Raw genomic sequence first — 24,344 nt, 5'->3', positions numbered from 1 at the left:
GAATTTTATTACTACACAAAATAGAAGAATGTTAAAAATGAAAGCAAATTCTGTGCTGAGTTATATTTGCTTTAAATAAGTTTATACAAGAAAATTATATTTATATGATAATTGAATAAAGTAATGTAAAGATCATTAGGAAGTATAGCTTTTTAACTGATTCAAAAGAGCCTGAAAAGGAAAGAAATTGATGATAACATCTGGAGAGTTTCAGATTTTTTCCAAAATATTAGTTTCATGTAATAGGACAGAAGTCAATCCATTCCTTATTTCCCACTAATAGTAACAAAGGTAGGGTTTTTGTTGTCATTATAACTATCATTCTTAATGTACAGATTAGGAATAAAAAAGATAATTTTCACAAAAACAAATATATTTTTCAACATAAAAGTTTGACAAAATAATTTTTACCTAGTTTATTACAATTATATTTTATTTTAATTTAAGAAGCATGCAAATATTTTACTATAAGTACAGTATAGCAAATGAGCAAAAATCAATATAAAATAAATCTTCAGGATTATGACTTAAATATATATCATCAGATAGTCAATTACGGTAAAATGTTCATTTAAGGGTCAGCAATTCAACAAATGAATAAGCTCTCTCTTTGGGCTTATTTTTCACATTGCATAGTATTTTCATTCTTGCTTAAGGGTGCAATTTCAACTAGCTAAAGTCATAGAAAACAATGCCACCACACAGAGTAGGGGTAAGAATTACTTTCTAAACATCACATCTTATTTTTAAAATACTACTCTGATCAGATTCCCCCAAGACAATAAAGTGTCAAATCACCTCTATTTAAGAAAATTGTTCTAACAAGTACTGCTAGTTATTTTATTTTATTTTCTATCAAGTTTGCAGTTTAAAACATGTGCTTGGAATTTCATTATATTGGGTGAAAAAAGAAGTAAATGTTCTGAAAAATAGTGATGATAGAAAAAAGTTATATTTAACATTACTTTAAAAACTATTTTTATGATCAGACTGCAAAAATGTAATCCTTTGAAGATTTACTTTAAATTATGAATACACTAAATTACCAACAACTGTGTATCTGTTACATTAAAATAAATTATCAAAATTCTGCATCTTGGAAAAACAATATTGTGTTATCTATTATTAGCGAGGAAAAGAAAGGGATATGATGAAAAGAAAGCAAAATTTTTGTTTTACAAACTATTGGCACTTATTAAAAATGAATTATTAGTAAAAAGCACCAGTGTGTTCAGAAAAACTCTACCTTCAAATATCTTACCTGGCAAGAAAGGTAACTGTGTGGTTTTTCAAAACTTATTGTACTCAAACTCCTATCAGATACTGGCCGGTAATGACCAGTGATGAGGGAAGGTAGGATTTGCATAATTTCTTACAATTGTGGAAGACCTATATATGAATGTGCTTAAATCTGCCATTTTAGATACCTGGATTCACCTGGACACAATTATAACAAATGATATATTTTCATGGAAGAAAACCAACCATTTTCAGATGAAGCAGAAAAGTTCATATATAGGACATAATGAATTAATCCAGAAGACATTAGAAAGTTTTTATGATCTAGTAACTGAACTACTACTGAATTAAATATTATACAAATAATAATAATAATAATAATAATAATAATAATAATAATAATAATAATAATAATAATAATAATAATAATAATAATAATAATAATAATAATAATAATAATAATTTTATTTCTATACCACCCTTCTCCCGGAGGACTCAGGGCGGTGTACAGCCTATTAAAAGCACAAAGACAAACATCAATTAAAAATAATTAAAGTTATTAAATAGTTTCGGCTCAAATTTAAAACCTCCAAAATTTAAAACACCTAATTTAAAATCATTACATTGATAGCCCGGCCTGGCGGAACAGCGGGGTCTTGAGGGCACAGCAAAATACACGGAGGTCGGAGGTCTTATGCATTTCCAGGGGCAGTTCGTTCCACAGGGCAGGGGCTCCCACAGAGAAGACCGTTCCCCTGGGTGTCGCCGGCCGACATAACCTGGCCAATGGCACCCTGAGGAGACCCTCTCTGTGGGAGTGGACTGGCCGGTGGGAGGCTATTGGTGGCAGAAGTCGGTCTCAAAGGTACCCGGGTCCTATGCCATGGAGCGCTTTAAAGGTGGTAACCAGCACCTTGAATCGCATCCGGAAGACCACTGGGAGCCAGTGCAGCTCGCGCAGGAGGGGTGTCACGTGGGCACCACGGGTTGCGTCCATAACCACCTGCGCGGCCACATTCTGGACCAGTTGGAGCCTCCAAGTGCTCTTCAAGGGGAGCCCCAAATGTCTTGATCATGTATTTCCTTTGTTTTTTAAAAACAGAAATAGCAAGAAATGTAATCTACAGATATAATAAGACCATATACTGTATAATCAGCAATATGTATTTTAGACATCTACAGTTATCGGAATATTACTTGTATATATAGTTCCAATTCCAAATACTAAAATAAAGTATTTAGAATGTTTCGGCTGGTTGGTTACAAGTAGCAATATTCACACTGCTATTTTTTGCTTATCCCGTCACAAAAGCATTTTTTCTACAACTTCTTCGTCCGATGATCACGCGGCTCAGCTGGGATCATCAGAGCCTTTTAAAAGCATTTTTTTTACAACCTCTTCGGCCAAAGAGGTTGTAGAAAAAATGCTTTTAAAAGGTAAAAAAAGCCTCTGACGATTACAGCTGAGCAGCGCTCAGAGGCTTTTTTTTTACTTTTAAAAGCAATGCTTTTAAAAGTAAAAATAAAGATTGCGCGCCACAGCTGATCACCCTCCCACGTGCTGTTCTACTTATCGCATGCCTCTTTTTGGCGTGCACTGTGTGGGCACCCCTCACATTTGGTGCGTGGTGCGCACTGCGCATGCACAGCCAGCGAACCGGTAGTAAACCAATTCAGATTTCACCACTGAGTATACCCCCATATTTACATGCATTTTATAAAACTGCACTAATTGAATTTTGTAAATTATGGTGTCTCCTTTTGGAAATTAAAAATGTTTGATCTGTTAACAGCACCTTAAGACAGAATTAGAACAAGTGTGATTGAACGCACAAAGAATCTGACTGGTACATAAGTTCTCAGTGTACACACAAGCAAAAAAGTGATAAATCATAAATCATAAGAAACAACCAACAAAGTGATAATCATAAGATACCAATAGGAGTAGGTAATAAGAAAGTTAAGAAGAATAATAGCAATACAGCCCTACTATATGGGTAAATATCATTAGGCATAAAACAGTGCTGTGGGAATTATATGTTTAATGATGGCATGAGGAAAAAAATTGTCCTTGAGCCTAGCTGTTTTGGCATGCCCTATAGCGGTGTCCTATAAAAGTTGTTATAGTTTATGTCTAGGATGTGAGGAGTCTGTAGATATTTTCTGGTTCGTGCAGTATACAGGTCCTCAATGGAAGGCAAGTTGGCAATTGTTTTTTATGCAGTCCTAACTGCCCATTGATGTCTGTGCCTGACCCAGTTAGTTGCTGTACCAAACCAGACAGTTACAGAAGTACAAATGACAGACTCAAGAATTACTCTGCAGAACTGTATCAACAGTCTGAGCTTTCTGAGCTGAAGAAGAACATTCTTTATTGTGTCTTTTTAATGATGGCTCTAATGTTAGGTGTCCATTTCAAGACCTGGGAGATTATAGAACCCATAAACGTGAAGGTTTCTACTGTTGATACTGTCTTGCTTAATATTGTAAGAGGTGGTAGAATAGGAGGTCTCTTCCTAAAATCTACTATCATCGCTATACTTTTAAGTGTGTTCAGATAGATAGATGAGACAGTTTAATTATGTGGATGCTTAATCAATATTTTCTAGACCACACTATCTTTGTGAAATGTATATTTTTTATTTACAACAAAGACATCTCAATAAAAAATTAGAATAGCTATTGCCAATTAAATTCCTTCCGAAACTGCATAAGACCTTGTAGCATTACTGGAAAAACAGAACTTTGCTTTCATTTAAAACAGTTTTTTCTACTGTACAACCTCAACAGCATCTCCACCACACACACAAAACTACCAGAATTTGGCTTTCCCATTCACGTTAAAAGAGAAGACGGTTGAATATACCATAGGCATTTACTTATGAAGCTGGTCCCTCAAGTGAAGTTAATAACAATTCCTTGATCAGGCAGAGCTTTGGCGCCCACTGTATCTCTAGTGTGTGGAAGCAGCTGTTATGCTAAAGTCAACGAGTATTTCATACAATATTGTCTTGCATGCTTTTGTTACTATAGATCATGTTATTATGGCAAATTTAATGGTAAATGTGCTCAACCGTGAAGTAGTTGGATACATTCTCTTAACACTGTGGATAATATGCAGTGAATATAATGAACAATATAGTAGATACTGCATAATGCTCTGTCAATGTATGTAGTTGCCAAATTATGCGGGAAACTTTGCACAACTAGCACCATGAAAATGGCATTTCATACATTACCACTCATTGCATTTTTAACTTGGATTTTGCATATATTACCAAATAACTTCATTTTTCATAGCCTTTATCCTGATATGGATACTATAGATACTGACTGGATACAAATAATCATACCAGAAAAAAAGGTATGATTTGCCTCAGATCCAAGATTCATTTAATTCAGCTTTGTATTCCCACATTAACCAACAATATGCCAATCGAAAGACCACCACTACCACCCATGCCTCTCATATCAATGGTAATATGATAGTTCACCATGTCTTTTAGACTTTGACATCTCCATGCATTTGTCAAATCAATTTTTAAAGCGATTTAAAGTTGGTGGGCATTATTAGTGTTCATCTGGCTTTGTTCTCAAGGTTACCCACTGAACAGTATCTAGAGGACAACCCAAATCCAATATATCCCAGAATACCCAACTTCAAGAGAACTTGAAGTATCTTCCTTATTCCACTGCTTGACCAGACAATATAGATCTCCCACTATGAGGATTCCGAGGCTCAGAAGATATTTATGTTGACAACTATAGTTTGACAACAACATAGAAGACTTGAAGCTTCCAGCCAAAAGAAAAGAAAAGAAAAATCTAAGGACAGCCTCAAGCATCAGTTAAATTTCCAAGAGCACTTGTATTGAGATAAATGGATGGATGGATGGATGGAGAGAGAGAGAGAGAGAGAGACAGAAAAGCAAACTGATTGTGAATAAACATATCCTAAATTCTCAATTGCAATCATTTGGAACAAGTTTAAAAGTAATGGTTCCAATAAAAATCAGGGAAGGAGAATCATACTTTTTGCATCTCTTCATTACGAGCACTTCTCTTGTTTAATCAACTACCAATCTATTAAAGGAACCAATACAAGCAAATAAAAGTTACCCAAGAGATACATCAAAATAATTTTTTCAGCCTCTAACATTCCCATACATTCAAGAGCTTTTTCATTTGCTGCAATACTAGAAAATTTAAGTACATATGCCTTATAATACAATGCTGCCCTCACTTCAAAACTAAAAAAGCAATAAATGAAGAAATAGGGCGTTGGTCCTACCTAAGCGCTGATTCTCTTCGGCTGCAGAATGGTCTGATCTGCCTGGAGACTGAGTCATAATCTTTTGGCCACACCTCCACGTCTCTCCGTCAGGCCCCAGTTTTGGTGATGGAAGACCTGAAAGAGAATCTAAGCCAGAGCATTAGTAAGGCCCCGGCTCCAGGCCCACACGATGATGGGTGGGGTTGGACCATTCCGCAGCCGAAGAAAATCAGCGCTTAGGTAGCACCAACGCCCTATTTCTTCATTTATTGCTTATGGAATAGTACCCTTATCTCCTTTGGCCTGGTGAAATGGCCTCTATGGCCCTGATGTTTAGGAGATGCTGGATGGCATCCTCCATGAGGTCTCGCTTTGGCTAAGTCGCGGGAGACAGGGCATGGCACGAAGTGGTCCAGAGGGCTGGAGAGGAACTCCAGGCGTAGACCGAATTTGATGGTTCTAAGGACCCAGGGGTCCGTGGTTGTGAGTGCCCACTGGCCTGCAAAGAGGCTCAATTGACCTCCTATGGGGGGAATGGAGGGGTCATTTCTGTTTGCAGAACTGGTGGCTGCCAGTTCCGCAAAAGGACCGTCTTTGGGATCCGATCTGATAGCCCCTGTACTGAAATGCCTGTCTGTCTTGCTAGCGAAATTGCCCTTGGTGGTAAGACCGCTGTTGAGACAACCCTTCCTGAGGATTGAACCTAAAAGGCTGCCACCAGGAGTATGGAGTAGCTCGCCTGTCCACCCTCCGAGCTGCAGAAGTTAAGACCTTGCGCTTATCTTTGTCCTCTACATGAGGTTCAGGGGCCTCCCCAAATAATTTGGTCCCCATATAGGGGGCTGCAGCAAGCCGCCACTTGGCCCTGAGATCTGCTAGCCAAGATTTGAGCCACAATAACCTCCTAGAAGTGATCGATGAAGCTAGGGCCCTGGAGCTGTATTTCACGTCATTGAGAGTCATGTCAGCAGAAAATTGCGTGGCGGCAAGGATCTTATTAAGATCCTGGTGTAGCTGGGCCTCGGAGGGTGGCTGTTGCACCCATAAGATAGTAGAGTGATTGAAGAAAGACGCCAATTAATTGCCCAGGTGGCTGCCTGGTATGTCTTTCTGAAGGATAAATCGATTTCCTATCCTCGGGTCTTAGGTTCTCAGAAGGATCTCCTGCCATATAAGGCGAAGAGGACAAGGCCACAATTGGACTGTCCACTGAAGGAACTTGCAGGAGCTGACTAAAGGACACCGGCTCCGAAAACATCCCATGTCCCCGCCCAGGGGTAGGGGTCTGAGCTGTGGGCTCTTCCTCTTGTAAATCGGCTGTAGCCATTGCCTTGTGTAACAAGGACTTAAAAAGCCCAGAAGGGAAGAGCCCTGTGAAAGCTGGGGTATCCGGAAGGACACCTTTCTCATCATCAGAGAGATCAGGGTCCCTCTGAGTCTCCTCCCCGATGCCAGGTCAATATTGCCCCCCGAGTGGGAGGGAGAGTGGTGAGAGGGGTCAGTTAGACTTGCCGAAGGATATGTGGGGGCCGCTGGCTAAGGTAGTCAGATACCAGGGACGTAGAGCGGTGGCTATGAATGCCAGCAGTGATACTTTTGGAAATGGCCCTGGAGACCAATAATTGGGTGTTATCAGGCAAATCACCCAGGTGAAGGTCAGAAGACTCTGGAACTGGGGCAAGCTTGGGATTCTCCACCAGAGCAGAACATGCAAAGGGATGTTGCTTGTTAGAGCGATCCAGGTTAGTAGCCTGCTCCTGTGGGGTTGGTATAGATGGTATAGACCCTGGGAAAGGCCACCTGCGCCCTCAGGAAGAGAAGCCTAGGGCGAGGGGTTGGTCAACTCCTGTTGTGGTTGCTGGGAAACAGACTGAGCACTAGACTGTGACAGGGTGTCGAATTGAGCTTGTCTTCGTTCTGCCAGAGAAAACTGCTTTTCCAAGGCCCACTGTCTCCACTCCAGATCCTTCAGTTCTGCACTGGAGAGCTGAGAGGCCTTGCGGCCATGTTTAGACTTGCATGAAGCCTTTCTGCAGGTGGATGCCTCGGAAATGGTTTGAGGCCTAGGAATCTCCGCCATTTTGATGGTTCAATAGGCTGGAGTGGGCGAGGAGACAGAAGATAGTGGTGGTCGTTTTGGGAACCAAATTGACCAGCTCACTCAAGACAGATATTCAATCTGTCGCAGGGCGGTTTATCCAGGGTAAACCTGGGTGGTGCCAGCTCCTAAGGGCCCCCCCTCGTATAATGGGCCTGCTCAGAGAATTGGGAATACTTGCCAAGGTGCAGCAAGAGGCTGATTGGTGCTCCCACGATGTAGGCCGCCCATGCAGTTGCAGGAGCCAAGATGGCTGCCACGGAGGCTACAGAGGCAATGGCGGCCGCTCTGCGATGAATCTGATGGAAGGAGGAGGGCGTGCCACGCGGGAGATCGCTGAGGGCTTCAGCGGCCAATCCTCTTCACCACAGGGCTGGGAGCTGTGGCTGTGGCGGCAGTCACTGAAGAGCCGCTTCCCTGCTGAGGCTCCGTGCTGCGTGACTTGGAGAGCGGTGGTGGCAGCAATAGATGAAGGGGAAGGGCTCACAAGCCACTTCCCAGGCGATGGAATTTACCACACGGCTCAGGAGAACGGCGATGGTAGCGGTGAGGCGGGAGAAAATGGCCATCCAGGCCAAAAATCACGCCACAAGGCTTTGGAGAGCAGCGGCAGCGGGCCAGCAAGCCGCCCCTCAGAAGCCAAGCCTCACCGTGAGGCTAGGATTAATGGCGGCGGCGGCACTTTTAAGGGACCACCTCAGTGTTGATGGGAATAATTGCAGCCCCCACGCATGTAAGAGACCACCTCATCGCTGATGGTTTCACCGTGTGGCTCTGTAAAGCAGCGGCTGCATTGGTGGGAGCGCCTGAGTTGGTGGTACAGAAGCCTTGCCAGAGGAGGGGGGGTTGGGGAGGGTGCTCCCTTCATTTTAAGGTGGATGGCCTGGGTTCTGGCCAAGGCCAGAAGGCCTAATGGCCCCCCCAAGGGCAGTGGCGGCATTACCAGCCAAGGCTGACCTGGCCAGCATGCAAGCCTGTAAATCTTTTTAAAAACCTGATGCTGTAATGGTCCAGGAATGGATTAATTCAAGAACAACTGCCAAAGATGTCTCCGTCAGATGACTGAGTCGAAAACTAGGGCCTGACGAAGAGAAGTGGAGGCGTGGCCAAAAGATTATGACTCAGTCTCTAGGCAGGTCAGACTGTATCAACCCATTCCACAGCCTATTAGGAGAACCATCTGCACTACAAAGGTAATGCAGATGCAGATTCAGTTTAATGGTTCCTATATTTACCTGAAAGAAAGACAAGACTGAATTTAAAATGATTACATCAACTATCATATCTATGTCTCAGTAAGAAAAGGTCGGACAGAAACATGTATCTTCTTCCAAAAATGAATTTTCAGCAAATAACATGACTCTCCTATTTTTAACACTGGTATCAGACCTCTGAACATCAAATCCAAGAACAGGAATATAAAGTAAAATATCCCAATCACATCTAACCTTTATTTACTGTAAGTGCATTCAGAGAGGATAGTCTACCACCTCTCTGTGCAATTGGCTTTGTTTATTTTTAACTGAATTTCTCTATTAGTTATACCCTTATTTGCTTCTAATTACTTTTAAATGCATTTCACTATTTACTTATTTTAATTTTAATGAAGTGAGTAGTTCAGAGTTAACACAGTTGCGAAAAAATCTTTACAACTTTTCAGATTTTGAATTTATTAATAGATATTTACTAGTATACCTCTTTTACACAAGTGTTTTTTTGTTGACATACATGGAGTATTGCTTAACATGCTTCATTTTAGAACAGTAACAGAAAATGTGGGAAAAACAGTATACAGTACAGTACAAGACTGCAAAATGGTGAAGGGAGAAGAGGAGTAAGATTGAGACTTAGTAACAAATCAATAGATGCTTCTTTTTAATTGCACCCCTTCCCCACATTTGAAGCATTTTTCTAATTGACACTGAATTAGCCCTCTTTGTGGCAAGCACTTTAATGGAAACTGCTTGATGGTTTTGGCTCATGGCAGAGGTGTAACAAATAAGATTTAGTGGGAAGAGGGAACAGCAATGTCATACTGAACAGTACATTGGCTTTCTTCTTTTTATCCACATGGGAAGCTATGCATGGCCCGCTTGCCTTTGACCAGTAAATGGGCACAACTAAAACAATGAATTAATTATGCATTCCCCATGAGTTTAGAGACTGTGCTTAATATGATTAGTGCTGCTGTCTACCCAACTTAAGGACTGACATGTATTTCAAAAACTGAAAGTGGGGGTAAGATGTCTTCTGATATCCAGAACATTAATTCTGAAATCCTCTCAGTCCTTGCATACTAAAAGTGGGACATTCTCAAAAGAACCATAAAAGAAACAGGTCAATATACTCTTTTTTGTACTGTCGGGGGGAGGGGGGGCGGCTAGTCTTTATTTTCACTGAAGACCCAAAGAGAAGGGAAGAATGGAAAAAAAAAAGAAAAAAGACTCTCTCCCCATGATTAATGTTCAACATTCCAGAACATATTTATAAAGAAATCTTAGAAAGGAGCTACCTTATTAATTTGCTTAAAATTATCTATATTTCACTCTACTTAATAACTTGATTTTCAGTTTCCTTTTACAAACAATGTAGTTTTGTGCTGAAGCAAAATGGGTTAGGGTTACACATTTCACAGCAGTATTTCGAAACTCGTATTTAAGCAGCCAATAAAATAATGCATATTTGTTATTTCTATTTTCATAATACTTTCATAGCCTACCTATCATCAAACTAATTTTGAATGTCCATCATGATTATTTCTAGCATGCATGTGTTTATAACTAATCCAATACAAATGGCTGTTAATCTGAAAAAAAAAATCAGTTTAGCTGTTATGGCTCGTTCTAACAAAAAGAATCTGATACAGAGGAGAAAGAAGTCTGTTGCCTATCCCCCCACCCTTTATAAATGAAATAAAATAAAAATTAGAATACCACTACAGCTAGCTGCCAGGGGAATATCTTCCCAGCTGCAAAGAAAATCCAAATCTAAATGCAATTCATAATGGTCACTTGAGAAACCATTTGCAGACAGTTTCACACAAGCCTTGCTGTTATCACATGATAAGATGAAATTATAGTGGCAAACTGCACATTGATAAGAAAGATTGTGTATGCTGATTATAATGTTTGGAAGACCACCCAGTTAGCCACAAACAGCAAGAGTTATCTCTTTTGCCGACTAATAAGAGTTTATACCAGTACAAACTGACTGTTGAATAGTGAATAGCATAGGTTATTTCATGCTGTAATCTTTGTGAGCTAAAGGGAATTTATATAGCTCTAAAACTGGAGAGTGCTAAATATTTATTTTATTGTAACCTGTAACCTTTAACTGAGCAATATGCAGTCCAAGGCCAACATTATCTACTAGAAAGTCTTGAATCAGAAAGCAAAATATACCTTACCTATTTCTTTTAGGTCAACTGTAATGCTTAGTGTGTATTTCCTATTCTAGACCTGCATTTTTCAATTTGATTACAACTATACAAATATTTGAAATCCATGAAAAGGAGTAGATATAAAAAAAATATGTAGTAACGATTTACAGTGAGGGTGGTAAGAAAGACTTCCACAATAATCTTAGAAGTTATGTATATTACTAGCTCACTTCTTTCATTTCTCAAATTTGTTTTTTCCCAGTTCTTTGATGTCTTATGTCATATGGATGGCTGCCACTATCCCTGCAGATACAGGTACCCAGCAAACTTGATGATCCCAGCTAATTTGTTTACTGGGTTTCTACTTTTACTTGAAAACAAGAAAAGAAAAAAGAAAAACTAGCGCTTTTCAAAGCCAAAACACCAACTTCAAACATAGTTTTTATTTAACAGAATAACAGAGTTGGAAGGGACCTTGGAGATCTTATAGTCTAAACTCCTGTTAAAGCAGGAAACTCTATACCATTTCATACAAATGGTTGTTCAATCTCTCCTTAAAAATTTCCAGTGTTGGAGCACCTACAACTTCTGGAGGCAAGTCATTCCACTAATTAATTGTCAGGAAATTTCTCCTTATAAGGTTCTAGGTTTGTTCTCTCCTTGACTGGTTTCCATCCATTGTTTCTTGTCTTGCCTTCAGGTATTTTGGAGAATAGGACGACTCCCCTTTTCTTTATAGCAGTTTCTTAGATAGATACTGCTATCATATCACCCCTAATTCTTTTTTTCATTAAACTAGACGTACCCAATTCCTGCAACCTTTTTTCATGTTTTATCCTCCAATTCTCTAATCATATTTATTGTTGTTCTCTGTACACTTTCTAAAGTCTCAAAATCTTTTTTATATCGTGGCGACCAAAACTGAATGCAATATTCCCAGTGTGGTCTTACCAAAGCATTATAAAGTGGTATTAACACTTCATGTGATCCTGATTCTATCCCTCTGTTAATGCAGCCTAGGACTGTGTTGGCTTTTTTGGCAGCTGCAGCACACTGCCGGCTCATATTTAAGTGATTGTCTACTAGGACTCCAAGATACCTCTCACAGTTACTACTATTGAGCCAGGTACCACCTATTCTATACCTGTGCATTTGGTTTTTCTTGCCTAAATGTAAAATCTTACTTTTCTCCATTGAATTTCATTTTGTTAGCTATCGCCTGTATCTTAAGCCTACCTTCTGGAATACTGGCTATTCCTGCTAGCTTGGTGTCATCTGCAAATTTGATGATTCCCCTTCTATCCCCTCGTCTAAACTATTGATGAAGATATTGAAGAGTACTGGTCCTAAGACAGAATCTACTATCCTACTGGGTATTTCCCTCCACGTAGATGCAGTTCCACTAAGGACTACACATCAAGTGCCTTTAAATAACTCATATATACTAGTGTACTTCGTAGAGATTCCTGAATTATCAACATATTATACATATTACTGTAATTCATTCCCACTAAACCATAATTCATAATCAATTAAGTAACTAAAGGAAGGCAACCATAGTATAAAACTTAAAAATAACAAAATATTTTGTAAAACTGGATTGTCTTCACAGAAAGTTATTAACTGATCCAATCAATCTGTCCAGAAGTTGTTAGGGAGAAAAATTACTATAAGGTTATTCTATTTGTGCTATTTTTGTAAAGGTGAAGATGAATGAGAGAGGAAGGAAATTACTTTCTTGATAACACCAGTTAAGCTGCATTCTTAAAACAGAACTGAGCGAAGAGAGATAAAATAATGATGCATATCATGCTTGTAACTAGCACATTTAAAAGACAGAACAAAGATAATACTTACCTACATAGCTCCATTTTATATGGAAAGATTTAAGTTTTTTTCTAGGCTTTCAAGCTAAATTACATTCACTTATTGAACCAGTAATAACACCTAAGCTTTATTGCAAACTAAGCATGCTAACCTATAGATATCACACTAATACAGAATACATTTCAAATGCTTAGCTCTGGAACAAAGCAGATTTATGCCTCTATTTCATAGTTTTCTTGGGAGAAAAAAAATGTTTACTTTAAAATAAATTTATGTAATAACTCATAAAAATAATGTTTCTTCAATTTAAATTTTTATTACAATTTTGTATAATTAACTTTATGATCTACATAAAATTGTATTTTATCACTCTTCTTGCTTTATGTATTTTCAACCTTTACACAACTATGTCATATGATGAGAAAATTCCTGTTACAAGTTTAATTTCACTCATTAATAAAGCCAATTATTTTACCTCACAGAGTTTTCAGAGGTCAAATTATTAAATTAATACTGCAAAAGTTAAGATCATGGATTTCTTTTCTCATTTATTTTTCAATGTGATAGCTATTAAAAGGTTACTTGCTTCTATGGAACTGGAATTAACTATATAGAACCAAAAAAGCAATAGGATGTAGGTATCATTGCTTAGCTTATTTAATCTTTAAATAATGTAATTTTATTCAGGATAGCTAGAAGGCTCTAACAATAAACTCCTCTGTGAATTACAGGGCAAAAGCAAAAATAACTAATTGTATTTGGAGTGAGTTGTCATCAAAATCCTAATGGTACCCACCTATACATCACTCTCCCAGGACCAGTGGTTAATGCAGTAGAAGCCCCGGTCCAGTGCTCTGATCTGGATGGGGCAAAACATGCTAGAACTCAATCCAAGCAAAATAGAATTAATATAAATTCAGAGGTCTACTGATTCCAGGAAGTACCATCTTTAACCTGCAATGTGGAGATTATCTTGAATTTATAGTTCAATAAGCAGGTGAAAGCTGCAGCTAGAAGACTCTTAGTTCATCTTCAGCCACTTGTGAGCTTACCTGAAACAGGATCAACTAAGTGCAATCATTTGTTATAATTTGACAACATGGGATATTTTACGAAACTCAGAATTTTAGGTAGCAGAAAGCCCACTTGTTTCTACCACATCATACCATTGCTTTGGAAGCTGCACTGGCTACCAGCATGTTTTCAAGTGCAATTTAAGGCACTGGTTATTAACTTTAAAACTCTGTAGAGATTGCCTTCTCTTGAGAGATTCTGCCACCTAATCATGACAACTAAAGATCACCTATTAATGGTGCCCATTTAGCAGGAAGTGCAGTGGGAGTGGGCCCAAAAGAAATTGTTCTTTATAGCAGTCTTCTGCTTTTAGAACTGTCTGCTCCCAAAACCAAGGATTTGGACCAAGAAACCAAGGAACCATAGCCTTTTCGAAGTTGTTAAAAATCTGGCTGTCCCAGGACTTCTGGTTGACGTAATGGCGCTGTCGGATGCGAAGAGCAGGGGCTCTGCGAACTCAAGTCGAATTCCTTCATTGGAGGGTCCCATAAGGGAATAAAGTCACCCTATAGGGGTGACAAAGAGTGGTGGGGTGCCCTGCAGGTCGCGGAGAGAGGCATCTCTCCTGCTTGACCCAGGGCTAATTCCCTTTCATCCGACGAAGAGGAGAGGCAGCCATTATGGGTAGGGCAGCTGAAGCTGGGGCAGCCAAAGACACAAAAATGTGCTGGAGTGGTGTGGATAAACAGTGACTGGAACTGGGTGAGATTATTTCTTTTACCTAGAACTCACCCTAAAGAAAGTAAATCCTGGAAAAGAGTCTCTTTGAAAAGCAGCGAATAATTAGAGAGAGAAAAATCACTGACCCAAAAGAAAATATTCTAAGAGGAGGGCGCAAAACTTTTAAAAATATAGAAAGATTGGATTTCTAATTCTTATTGGCAATAAGGCATTTTAAAATGCTGGAAGTACTTGTTTGAATTCTGATTATCAGTTTGAATAAATATCAGTATTTTTCACAGGGTTGTAGAAGTATAATGTCTATTCCATTCATCAGTAGGTGGCGCTTTCAGTTTAACTTTCAAGGTTGCACAAAATCTGACAGTTTGAATAAATATTAAATAAATTGAATAAACTGGTGAATGGAATAGACATTATACTCCTACAACCCTGAGAAAAATACTGATAAGACAGAGGAGAAAGGGGAAATAAATAACACCTGGAAACTGCTGTGCTATCTACTGCTTTATACTTATCCATCTCATGACTACTGGAGCTCCAATAGTGAGAACATGGAAGACATTTAAACAAAGTGGCTCTCAAATACCAAGAGTTATGATTGAACTCAGAGAGTGGATTTAAAGAGACATTTGGAAATATTCTTGAACGACCCAAATAGAACTAATTGACTAATTGTGGGACATGAAGTATTATAATTACTGTATTCTCTGAGGAGCAATGTCAGGATTGAGCAAACAGTTTCCAGATCAACTTTCTGAGCTTACCGATAATTGAGATTGGGGCTGTGATAGACTACTGAGCAATATTTGGACCTATCAAAATAAATAAAGATGTTCCATCAGGGGGATATAAGTGGGTTGCATAAAGAAATGGTGTAGATGTTCCAAAGCATTCATGATATGATGATAGGGAATCGCAGGGAAATAAAGAATCTAATGAATAACATAGATGGGAAGTTAGAAAATGTTCAACAAGGGATAATGAACGATGATCAAAAAGCCCAGGAAATAGAGGAGATAATGGAAAGACCAGGGGAAAAGATAGGAAAGATAAATCAACAAATAAAACAAGAAGATAAGAAGGAGAAGGCAATAAAGACTTATGAAATAATTCAGGGAAAGTATATAATAAAAGAACAAAAAATGGTATTGGATAAACAGAAAGATATTCTTGAAAAGAAGATAGGGACAGATCCTCTGGAGGCTTGGCAGCAAAAGATAGTAGAGATGGAAGGAATATTTAGATTAGGCAGAAAAGAAGTAGATAGTGATAAAGATCCAAGGGAGGAGTTTGGCAGGCAAGTTAAAAAATGAATAAGAATTGAAATACTTAAACGGGCAAGAGATGATGGATAGAAGAAATGCTTTATAAAACAAGATTGGCTCTATTAGAAGGTAGAACAGAAGCAGAAACAAGAAATGGGGGAATATTATTATGCATATTTCTATAAAATATACTAAAAGCAGCAGCTTGATGTAAAGATTAGATGTTGAAAGATGGTGTCACTATGTATATTTTAATGATATTGTTATTGTTATTAGAATGGAGTTCTAAAATACTGAACAACTAAATAATGAACACCTATATTTTAACATAAATATGTATAACTACAATTACATAAATATGATTAAAGTAACAAATATTAATATTACTATTATTACTTGTATCCAAATGAATGATATCCAGATCCCTCACTGTTCATGTATTGATATTGATGTATATTCTAAAATAAAAATTTATAAAACATAAAAAAAAAAAAAAACCTGGCTGTCCCAGAAAGTCTTCAGGGACTAACTATGGATCCATTGGTAACTATGTCTATTGTATTAGTTTTAATGAGTAAACTAACTGTATTATTGGTTACTGTTATTGTAAACTGTTATTATTATTACCTGTATCCTATCTAGAATCTATAAGGATTGTAGTGGTACATAGATAAATGGTGACAAATAAAGGACTGTTTTAGAAGAAGCAGCAAATAACTCAGTTCTGCTCCAAATGATACTGCTGTAAATGAAGAAAAACTAAAATAATAAGAGTGCATTTTTAGTAGAACAACTGTCATTCTTTGCTAGTATTCATAATGAATGCTTACATTTAGGATTTTTAAATTCTAGATATCCCTTTTGCATCAGATTCCAGTGGTGAAATCACAGGAGCAGCAAAAGAATAACGTTGATTCTGCAAACTGAACTATATGTACTATAGTTGTAATCTATATTAAAGTACAAATTATATTAAAGTAGAAATTGCAGCAATTGACTCAAATGCATCTATAACTTTTCTTAATATAAAGCAGGGGTCTCCAATCCCTGGGCCACAGCCTACTACTGGGCCGTGGCCTATTCAGAATTGGGTTGCACGAGTGGCTGGCCAGAGTGCACATGTGTGGCCAATTCAATTTACGCAAACAGTGGGCCAGCAAACACTTGCATGCATCGACCCACTGCTTGTGCAAGTCGAGCTGCACATGTGCATGCCAGCCCGCCACTCATATAACCCAGATCCCCTCCCCTCCCCCCCGGGCTAGACTGCCAAACTACAAAGATTGGAGACCGATGATATAAAGGGTCTGGAATTGAACGATTGACAAAATGACAGCAAAAATATATAATTGCTAAGGAATTCAGACAATTTGTAAAATTCCATAGAAAAAAAAAATGATTGACATCATCACTGGGCTTTGCTTTGTTTTTTGATATAATTCAAACTCTGTTTGGTATAGTTACATTTCTAGTGGGTAAACAGAACAGGTATATTGGTTAATGTTAACATTTAACTGTGGCTTGTATTGTGTATATATTCAGATATTTTATTGCTACGCTATGTTTTCTTTATAAAAATGTCATTATGGGATTTTAGTAAGACTTGCTTTATGCAAGCAATAGCATAATAGTAACAATACAGATGAAACAATTTTATGTGGGAGCCATTTTTTCCAGCATGTGCATAGTAATTGTGCATGCTCAGGAAAATACTTGGTTGAGAAAGGAGAGAGGTAAAAAGGGGATAGTGTACGAATAAATGTTTGAATGTGTATTAGATTTACTAGGTACCAAGTTGAAAAAAAAACACCATAAAGTTTCACAATTTTGTTCAAATCTTTTCTCAATCAACAGAAACCTGTAAAAGTATATATTGCTAGCCAGATGCTATCTATATAACTCAGAAGGAAAAGGTTTGTTGTTTTTAATTATATAGTAGTTTACCTGAAGTTTCATTCTCTTCTCCTTAAATGACAACTCAGATCCAGTACAGAGTGACTCTGGTATTGAGAAGTAATACTGGACTTCATGTATTAGTCCTGTTTCAGAATAAATGAATTATTCTTTATTCTTTTTGTTTTTATCTGTTCCAATTCATCAATATTAGAAGGTTCCAATGGTTCAAAAGCATAAACAAAGTACTCCTTTGTTTCCTCCTCCACCATAAACAAAGTACAGATCAAAATGTAAAATCAAGGATACCTAAGAGATTGCCTTTCCCAATCTGTTAAATGCTATTGAACTAGCAGAAAGAATTTCCAGTACAGTCTTTCAGTTTACTCTTTGTAGATCATTATCCTTAATTATAGAGTACACTGCTCTACTTCTATTTTTTTCATGATTGCCAAATATTTCCCTTCCTTTAATTTCATTTTTAAGTAAACAAGACATTCTTCTAACACTCAAGGGAATTTAGCAGGGAAAAACAAAAACCTGCACATTTAGCCATGAAATCCATGAAAACAAAACGACAACAGCAAAAGATTATCCACACACTAAGTTTGTGAATAAATGTATGCTAAAGTGTACAAAAACTAGCCTTAATGCACTGACTAAAAGCTGATTAAAAATTATGGGGGGAAAATAATAAGTTCTGCTTATAATAATCATATTTCAGATTCAAAAAATGAGATTGATTAGGCAATGTTTCCTGTGCGAGTAGAATTTATTTTCATTCTCACATTTTTCTCACTTTTAGCAAAAAAATGTCTTCAGTATCTGTTCATTTCAGTGGAGAATAAATATCCAAAACTTGTTTTGTGGTGTTTGTGGGGGGTGTATAATTATATACCCTGGAGGTCAACAATCAGAATGTAACAATTAGTCAACAAATAGTCACCATACTTCCGAGGTGGGTAAAAGGTCTTGGTTACCACCTTTAAAGCGCTCCATGGCTTAGGACCCGGGTACTTGCGGGACCGCCTACTACCACCAATAGCCTCCCACCGGCCGGTACGCTCCCATAGAGAGGGGCTCCTTCGGGTGCCGTCAGCCAAACAATGCCGACTGGCGGCCCCCAGGGGGAGAGCCTTCTCTGTGGGGGCACCTACTATCTGGAACAAGCTCCCCCCAGAGATACGGAGGATCCCGGATCTGCGCACCTTCCGCCGCGCCTTAAAGACCTTACTATTTCACCAGGCCGGCCTGGCCTAATTTTCCCCCTCTTTTATAAAAGATTTTTAAAATTTTAAATATCTTTTAGTATTTATATATTCAATTTTAAATTGGTTTTAAAAGTTTGGGGTTTTAAATTTGTCGGGGCCAAAATTATTTAATTTGATTTTATTCTATTTTTTAAATTTTGTATTGTATGTGTTTTTATTGTTTGGCTGTGCACCGCCCTGAGTCCTTCGGGAGTAGGGCGGTATAGAAATCTAATAAATAAATAAATAAATAAATAAATAAATAAATAAAATGAGGACCCAAATTGTTGGGGACAATATGCTGACTGTGTAAACCGCTTAGAGAGGGCTCTAAGTCTAAGTGCTATTACTATTAATTCTAATACTCTGTATTAATGTTAAGGACAGGTTTTGCCTGTCTTAAACATTAATACTTTGCATTAATATTTTGTTTGATAAGGATAAAATTGGCAGCTTTAAAAGTCTGGAAGATTAAAGCTCTAGTTACGTCACAAATTAAAATATATTCAATCATTTAAAGTATGGTTATTTTCTGAGTAACCTTTACTATTAAATATTATATATAAAAATTACTTACATCTTTCTTTCTTTCTTTCTTTATCTTTTATTAGATTTGTATACTGCCCTTCTCCTTTCGGACTCAGGGTGGTGAACAGCCAAAATAAAAACATTTGTACACAAAAGTTAAAATAATTTTAAAAATAATTAAATGAAATTTGGCCCATAATTTAAAACATTTCAATTAAAAATCAGTATCAAACTTTAAAACCAACATGGAATCAGGCCAGCCCAGTTAACTGAAAAAAGTAAGTTTTTAGGGCCCGACGAAAAGTTCGGAGGTCTGGAATCACGCATATCTCTGGGGGTAGATTATTCCAGAGGGTAGGTGCCACCACAGAGAAGGCTCTCCCCCTAGGGGTCGCCAGCCGACATTGTCTGGCTGACGGCACCCTGAGGAGGCCCTCTCTGTGGGAGCGAACTGGCCGGTGGGAGGCAATTGGTGGCAGAAGGCGGTCCCGTAAGTACCCTGGCCCTAAGCCATGGAGCGCTTTAAAGGTGGTCACCAACACCTTGAAGCGCACCCGGAAGTCCACTGGAAGCCAATGCAGCTCGTGCAGGAGAGGTGTCACGTGGGAGCGCCCCGTCGCTCCCATAATCCCCCGCGCGGCCGCATTTTGCGCCACTTGGAGCCTCCGGATGCACCCCAAAGGGAGCCCCATGTAGAGAGCGTTACAATAGTCCAGACGAGAAGTGACAAGTGCTTGAGTGACCGTGTGTAAGGAGTCCCGATGTAGAAAGGGGCACAACTGGCATATCAGGCGAACCTGATAGAAAGCCCCCCTGGCCACGGCCGTCGTATGCTCTTCTAAAGACAGCCGTGCGTCCAGGAGGATGCCCAAGTTGCGGGCCCTTTCCATGGGGGCCAGTGATTCGCCCCCAATAACCAGCGATGGCACCAGCTGGCTATACCGGGACGCCGGCAGCCACAGCCACTCGGTCTTGGAAGGGTTGAGTCGAAGCCTGTTTCTCCCCATCCAGACCCGCATGGCCTCCAGGCACTGGGACACTACTTCCAAGGCATTGTTGGGATGGTCTGGGGTGGAGATGTACAGCTGAGTGTCATCAGCGTACTGATGGAACTCCACTCCAAAACCACGGATGATCTCACCCAGTGGCTTCACATAAATTTTGAACAGGAGGAGCGAGAGGACCGACCCTTGTGGCACCCCACAAACAAGGCACCTCGGGGTCGACCGTTGCTCCCCTGTCAACACAGATTGCGACCCATCGGAGAGATAGGAGAACCACCGCAAAACAGTGCCCCCCACCCCCAATCCCTCCAACCAGCGCAACATGATACCATGGTCGATGGTATCAAAAGCCGCTGAGAGATCTAACAGAACCAGGATAGAGGAATAACCCCTACCCCGAGTCCTCCAGAGATCATCCACCAACGCGACCAATGCCGTTTCCGTGTTGTACCCAGGCCTGAAACCGGACTGGAGCAGGTCTAAATAGACAGCTTCATCCAGGTACTGGGGAAGCTGCCGCGCCACCACACTCTCAACAACTTTCGCAATAAAACGAAGGTTGGAGACTGGACGATAGTTAGCCAAAACAGCCGGATTACATGAGCAATCCACATTATATATATTTCTTTGTACTTAGAATTTAATTTTTTGCTTTTTGCCTGGTGATAGAAAAGAAAAGTTGATGCTCATACAGTATTATGCACAATGTTAGGGAGATGTTTGTGTAAGTATATTAGAGATGGAAATTTAAATCAGTCCAGAAAAGAGTTAGTAAAAGTAACTATTGCTAACATTTTAGCAGCTGTTATTCAATACAACATTCACTGTTTAGCCCAGTTAAAAAGACAACACACTTTTATTTCTCTGACTACCACAAACTGGTATACCACTTGGAAAACGCCTTAATGTAACCATTTTTAATGGATAAAATATATGACTTAAGAGTCAAACAGATGATTTACCTTGAAGATACAGCATGACACATCTGGTAATGAATAATGTGGTTTACCAAATGACTGCTAAAAAATAAGCATGCTATTATCAATAACTTTCACAGCTGCAATTAATTTTCAGTTGGTTTTATCTGCTCCCCTAGCTAGCATACAATTTCACCTTGCCTTGCATTTTACTGTAATTCAGTTGAATCCACATATGAAAAAGACCAATCACTGTCCAAGAAAGAATATAACTTAGCAACTGTATTTTTTTCCTTAACCAGAGAAAATGCAGAATATTTAAATATTTACAAACAATCATCAATAAGCTTTCAAAAGAAAAAGAGAGAAAGAGCGTGCATACTGTATTTTCAAGAAGTAGCTTTTATTCATAAAGATTCGTAATTACAGCTGTGCGTTGTATTCCTGCCTTAGACATGGAAGCCAGCTAACTTTGGGCCAGTCCCCACAATCCCCTCAGCCTTTTCTCAGCCCAATCCACCTCAGACAGTTGTTGTGGAGAAAATAGGAGGATGAAGGAATACTGGTATGGTTACCAACTTAATTATAAATAAAATAAAGCAGGAAATAAATAAATAATCAAATTATATTTCCATATCGAATTATTCATGGTGGCTATGACTGAAGGTTACTTTTTCAAAAGGACTCAGTTCAATACTGAAATGCAAATGCATTTCTACTAAATCTTAATGCAGAAAATGTACTGAACTCTAAAATACTCATTTAACCCCAAAGTCCAACCTGTCTTTAAGGAATGCTTATAAAGTAGATAGTAACCTTAGGCTACTTTACTTTGTAGCAAGACATCTATGGCATGTAGAAATGTATTCCTTTGATCATGTTGCTGCTTCAAAAAAGATCCAGAATATGTCACCTGCGTATGAAAATTTACACCAAGAAAAATGCTACAAAACTGGATTTCACTTATGTCTATATTCCCTCATTAAAAATAAACCCTTTGATATTTTCAAAAATAAATAATACCCTGTTAGGCAGACACTGCTTAATTCCAACTTATCTGTTTTATTAAAGGATACAAAATTACTAAAAGATGGAAAGCAAATATCACAAAACCATCGTGCAAACCCAAGAGATGTTGGGAATTTCCTAGATGTTAATTTCTCCTCCCTTTCTCTCTGGCAGCCTAAAAACTAGAATTTTAGAGACTTTTTAAAAGCTCTCGAGTGAAATATTACAAAATTAAATTACAGTTACAGCCTGCTACATTTTTTGTTTTCTGTTAAGGAGACAGCATTCCATTCTAAAACCACTAAACCTTAATAAGTTTGGAAGAAACACAGCTATTTCCTAACCACTTAAAGAACAAGAGGGTGTGACTGTCTGTGGGGAAGGATGACTGAGTTTTGAAGTTCAATCATTAGTCCTATTAAGATACGAAGCAGACAGTCTAAGAATGGCACAAGATGTAAATGAACATTGGAGTAAAATAGCTTAATTTGACAGCTGTTTGACAACTGTAAAAAGAAAACTGACTTCAGACAATTGTCTAGAAATGAAACTATTAAACCAAAGAAATTCCCATGGAAATATATAATATCTACTAATTTTCACATGAAAATAGATAAATGTAGACTGGAGTTTTTATTGTCTTTGAAGTTGGTAAGATTAAAGTAATTTAAGAAAAGAGCTGCAATGTGCTGTGTTTTATTTTTTGAGATTATAGCATTTTGGAAAACAGAACCCCATTTCTGACACATACCAAATAACTGTAAATAAGCATTTGTGACTTGTAATAATATTAGGAAATGCTTTTAAGAATAAAAGTTAGGCAATTCAGAACCAACTATTTAGCCTATCACTTCTAAAGTTTGAAGCAGATAATTGATAATTTTAAAAAGGCTGTGGAGGCTGTGAGGGCCTGAATGGTGGACAACAGGTTTTGGCTGAACCCTGGCAAGACCGAATGGCTTTGGGTGCACAGAACTTCAAGACCTGGGAATTTAACCAACTTAGTTCTAGATGAGATCGGACGTTGTGTTCCTGAACGTCCATTTTCGGGGCACTGCGACTCCAATCCATGGATGGGTAGTATCTCCTAGTTGCTGGGCAGAAACTGAGTGCTAATTACTTCCCTTTGTTAGGCCACGCCCACCTCGACCAATCAGCTTCAGTCTTTCCTCACGAAGGCGCAGGAACAAGGCCAACTATGGTAACTCCAACAAACAAGAACCAACATAAATAACACAACAGGAAGCCAAATGGGTGGGTATGGATTGGAGTTGCAGTGCCCCAAAAATGGACGTTCAGGAACACAACGTTCGTTTTCCATTGCGCTGCTCCTCCAATCCATGGATGGGATGTACCCAAGTTCAAATGCCCAGGGCGGGAGGCTGACTGGAGTCCCCATTCTGGGGCGTGGCCACTTGTTGCAAGACTCTGCGTCCAAAGGAGGCATCCGACGAGGCGTACTGGTCAATTTTGTAGTGTCGGATAAAAGATGAGTCAGAAGCCCAAGAGGCAGCTCTACAGATCTCAGACACTGAGGCATTCGTCGACCAAGCTGCTGACACAGCCGTACTGCGTGTTGAATGTGCGTAAATTTTAGTCGGACGAGGATGAGCCTTCACATCGTAGGCCGTTGTGATGCAAGCCTTAATCCACCGGGCGATTGTAGTAGACGAAACCTTCTTCCCCATTGAGGAAGGAGTGAAAGACACGAGCAAGGACTCAGTCTGTCGAAAGGACTCAGTACGTTTGATATAACGCCTGAGAACCCGCCTAATGTCCAAAGTATGCCATAATGACTCAGTCTGGTGGCGAGGGTGCGGACAAAAATTAGGTAGAACTAACTCCTGGGCGCGGTGGAATTGCGAATTTATCTTTGGTAAGAAAGATGGGTCCAAGCGCAGAACCACT

At 38.9% G+C, this 24,344-nt stretch overlaps 1 protein-coding gene across 2 annotated transcripts in view; it reads right to left on the bottom strand.

Moving 5' to 3' along the window:
* COX10 (cytochrome c oxidase assembly factor heme A:farnesyltransferase COX10) overlaps positions 1–24,344 on the bottom strand; it is a 117,337-nt gene that overhangs the window by 54,627 nt on the left and 38,366 nt on the right. The window contains exons 1-2 of one of the 2 annotated variants that reach the window (XR_015732504.1): positions 19,557–23,790; positions 17,781–17,875 (exon numbers count right to left, since the gene is read on the bottom strand). The exons of the other annotated variant lie outside the window; for it this stretch is intronic. The gene's annotated coding sequence lies outside the window, so the exon portion shown is untranslated. Of the gene's footprint in view, positions 1–17,780; positions 17,876–19,556; positions 23,791–24,344 lie in introns of those variants that run through there. 2 annotated transcript variants of the gene reach the window in all.

The sequence above is a fragment of the Pantherophis guttatus genome, chromosome 2 (assembly GCF_059756535.1).
Source record: "Pantherophis guttatus breed Tessera chromosome 2, ASM5975653v1, whole genome shotgun sequence".
NCBI lineage: Eukaryota > Metazoa > Chordata > Lepidosauria > Squamata > Colubridae > Pantherophis > Pantherophis guttatus.
Note: the sequence above shows the minus strand (reverse complement) of the source record. Positions and strands in the feature narration are given on the sequence as shown.